The sequence below is a fragment of the Castanea sativa genome, chromosome 5 (assembly GCF_040712315.1).
Source record: "Castanea sativa cultivar Marrone di Chiusa Pesio chromosome 5, ASM4071231v1".
Taxonomy (NCBI): domain Eukaryota; kingdom Viridiplantae; phylum Streptophyta; class Magnoliopsida; order Fagales; family Fagaceae; genus Castanea; species Castanea sativa.
The window spans coordinates 2304979-2309189 of NC_134017.1; the positions used below are offsets into that span (position 1 = coordinate 2304979).

General features: G+C 38.1%; 1 pseudogene; it reads left to right on the forward strand.

Annotated features, from left to right (window-relative positions):
• The first annotated feature begins 278 nt into the window (after window positions 1-278).
• LOC142633505 (putative pentatricopeptide repeat-containing protein At1g10330) lies at window positions 279-3608 on the forward strand (annotated as a pseudogene).
• The last annotated feature ends 603 nt before the right edge of the window (window positions 3609-4211 follow it).

The window sequence follows — 4211 nt, forward strand, 5'->3', positions numbered from 1 at the left end:
TTCACTGAACTCGAGCCTCAAAGACTCAAGATGTTATTCTCCAAACTTCTCCCCAATTCTTGCTAACTAACAATATATTGTGGCAATCTCATGCTACTCTACAAATTCCCTCCCACTTTTGAGTACAAAACAATTTTTTTCCACTCGAAAGCTCACCTGTTTTTTTAGCTCACTTGGACTGATTCAACAGAGGCCCAATTCAGCCTATATTGACAGTGTCATGGTTTGGTGTCTAGTTACTCTAGTATGATATCAACCATCCTAAGACTCCTGAAATTATGAAAAAAAAGATAATTGTTTATCAGGAAGAAGAGGTTTTATCAGCTTGGGAAATTGACTCTGGTTGCATTTTTGACAGGTTTATTAAGGTGTTGAAAGAGTTTGCAGGCTGTGATGGGTAAACTACCTCCAGCTAGGTGTATAATATGGGAACTTCACCATAGAAGAAGAGGGTTTATCCAAGTTTTTACTCCCAGTTGAAGTGTTGGAGACCCCTGACTTGGTTGTTATGTAGCATTCACCTGAGTGTCTACTCCAATTCCTCCAACGTTTGCTCAAACACCGAAACCAAATCAAACAATCCATTCCCTCCTAATTACCAAAGGTCACCTCCTTTATAGTACAAACACAACTGGGCCAAATTCAAAATGGATGAGTACCCTCCTCTACAACACTTTGATAAGAGCTTATGTAGATCTTGGACAAGCTCGCAACACCCTTGTCCTTTTCACCCACATGCTTGCCCATAGAGCCCCTCCCAACAGCCACACCTTCCCTTCCCTTATCAAAGCTGCAACCTTTTCCTCACCATCTTTGGGCCAATCTGTTAGGAATGCTACAAACATGTGGATAATAATTGATGTATTGAGATTTAGTTAGTTAGTTAGTTACGATTCCAAGCATGTTAATCACATTTAGCACATGTTGAAATTATTAATGCACATGGTTAATCACATTTAGCACATGATGGAATTATTAATGCATATAGAGAATAATAGAACCAATAGGATAAGGCCATGTAGGCCAATGAGATTAGAGTTAGTCTCCTATAAATATATGATTGTAATCCAATATGAGATATTAATTGAAGAATAAAACAACTTCTAAATGCATTAGTGCATCTCTCTCTCTCTGGAGGGTGACTACCTCGAATTAAGTCAATTGCCCTGTGATTCCCATCAATTCCCTTATAATTCCTATCAAACTCCATTAGGAATCACGGGGTTCCTAACATTTGGTATCAGAGCCGTTAATCTTGAGATAGATGAATATGACCAGCAAGAAATTTTGAAAGATTTACGACAAATAGTAAATGAAGTTTCAGAGAAGGTAAAGGTCTTGACAGAATCTCACAAGGTTGTTTCGAAGAAAATCAAGGCATTGGCTGAATCTAACAAGGCCATGAATGAAGAGCTCTCAAGATTGCAAGAGGTTTTTGAGAATATGAAGGAAGAGGAGCTACAATCTCTTAATTCGACCGACCAAGAATCCACAATACATGAACCTGTTGCTGTTGGTGTGTAGCAAGAACACACTGTTGGTGTGAATACAAGTGATCCAATGGGGTTTGATGTTGGCCAAACTCATGCTTCAACAGATGGGGCTGGTCATGTAATCATGAAGGTGTGGGCTTAACAATCATGCATGTTGGTGGTAATTCCATTGAATTTGGATTGCTATGGGGGCTACATGTTGCTCATTAGTGGTTTTCACAAAGCCAAGGAATTATATGCTTCTTTTCTTGGTGGTAGTTGTGGGAAAAATGATGGATTCCATAGCCGAGATGATCACATTTTTTTATAAGAAATTGAGTTCTATATTGCTGAAAGTTAAGTTCAATACGACTGCTTTGCGTTATGCTCCTATGTCATGGGCTGTGATTAATTGCTGTGGAGATATTCGTGTAATCAACGGTCAAGATACTTTGGCGTATTGGGTTAGTGGTTGGTTTCCCCTAATGAAGGTGTCATTTTTACAACAACACCTTGTGGGCAAGGTGTTTTCAAGGGGAGGGAAATGTTAGGAATGCTATAAGCACGTGGATAATAATTGATGTATTGAGACTTAGTTAGTTAGTTAGTTACAATTCCAAGCATGTTAATCACATTTAACACATGTTGAAATTATTAATGCACATGGTTAATCACATTTAGCACATGATGGAATTATTAATTCACATGGGAAATAATAGAACTAATAGGATAAAGCCATGTAGGCCAATGAGATTAGAGCCAGTCTCCTATAAATATATGATTGTAATCTAATATGAGATATCAATTGAAGAATAAAATAACTTCTAAATGCATTAGTGCATCTCTCTCTCTCTCTCTCTCTCTCTCTCTCTGTATAGAGGATGACTACCTCGAATTAAGTTATTTGCCCTGTAATTTCCCTATAATTCCCACCAAACTCCATTAGGAACCATTGGGTTCCTAACACAATCCCTTCATACCCAAGTCATCAAGCGTGGTGTTCTGCATGACCCGTTTATTCAAACATCATTTGTAAGATTCTATGCATAACTTGGTGAGCTGTTTGATGCCCGTAAGGTGTTTGAGGAAATTTCGCAACCATGCATTGTTGCGTACAATGCGATGCTTGGTGCGTTTGGCAAGAATGGGGATATGGGGTCTGCTTTTTTGCTCTTTAATTGCATGCCTAAGAGAGATGTGGTATTTTGGACGAGTATTATTAATGGGTTTGAGAGGAATGGGTGCTTTAGTGAAGCAATTAAGTTTTTTCAAAAGATGATAACGCATGAAGATGTGATGGCATGTTTGGAAAGGCCTAAAGAAGCTACATATGTTAGTGTACTCTCTTCATGTGCTAATTTAAATGGAGGAGGAGCTCTTTCTTCTGGAAAGAAAATTCATGGATATGTTATTAGGAACGAGATTGAATTGACTGTATTTACAGGGACGGCATTGATAGATCTTTATGGTAAGACAGGTTGTTTGAGAAATGCTGTAAATGTTTTCAACCAAATGGTGGTTAAAGAGGTTTGCACTTGGAATGCGATGATAACTACTCTTGCTTCCAATGGGAGAGAGATGGAGGCTTTGGATATGTTTGAAAAGATGAAAATGAAAGGCCAGCATCCTAATGAGGTCACATTTGTTGCTGTCCTGACAGCTTGTGCTCGTGGCAAATTTGTGGAGTTGGGATTAAAGTTGTTTCAATCAATGCTGCATGAGTTTGGGATTGTAGCCATAATGGAACACTATGGATGTGTAGTTGATCTTTTGGGCAGAGCAGGCTTACTTAAGGAAGCAACAGATTTTATAAGAAGTATGCCTTTTGAGCCTGATGGTTCTGTGTTGGAGGCTCTTTTTGGTGCTTGTAAGATCCATGGAGCCCTTGAGCTGGGAACTGTAGTGGGGCAAAGGCTACTTGAATTGCAGCCATGGCATGGTGGGCGATTCATGGTGTTATCAAACATTAATGCTGGGGTGGAGAGATGGGATCATGCCACCGATTTCAGGAAAGCAATGACGGTGGCTGGAATTCAGAAAATTCCAGCCTATAGTTTGATTTACTGTAAAAATCTCGTAGCACTTTTATTAGTCCCTACAGTGGTGGAAAATTGTTTGTCTAATTTATGGCCATAAGTTTGTCTTAAGAAAGTTAATAAGGGACAGTGGAAGATTGTGAAAGGGGGACAAAGTTCCCAATTTTCGCCATAGAGAGCATACTTTTGTTGAGCTAAAGAGATGCCAAGAAATATGAATTGAAGCTAGCACTTTCTTTTTTTTTGGAATGGATTGAAGCTATCACTTTCAGAGTTTGGTTTGGGCTTGTCTTAATGTGGTCCATGGAATATGCTTTGTGCTGTAGCAGTGTAGCTCAACATTGTTTATAAATATATATTATAGGATTTCAATGAGACCTTATTAAATGAAGGTTGCATTGGATAATTTGATTTAGATTTAAATCAATAAAACTGTGTTTAGGATGTGATTTCCTTCTTCTTCTTTATTTTTATTTTTATTTTTTTTAAGGTTATGATGATTCTAAACATGATTTTTTTTTTTTTTTTTGGTTTTTGGTTTTTGGTGCTAGACTCAGGCCACCGTTGAAACCTTAACCCCATGGTAGATAACTACATATAGATTAAGGTTTGAGCAAGGTTTCCATAGCACCATGGAAACAAACAACCCAAGAAAATTATCAAATTAACTGCTGGGTGTATCTAAGATCAGAAGCAAGGTTAA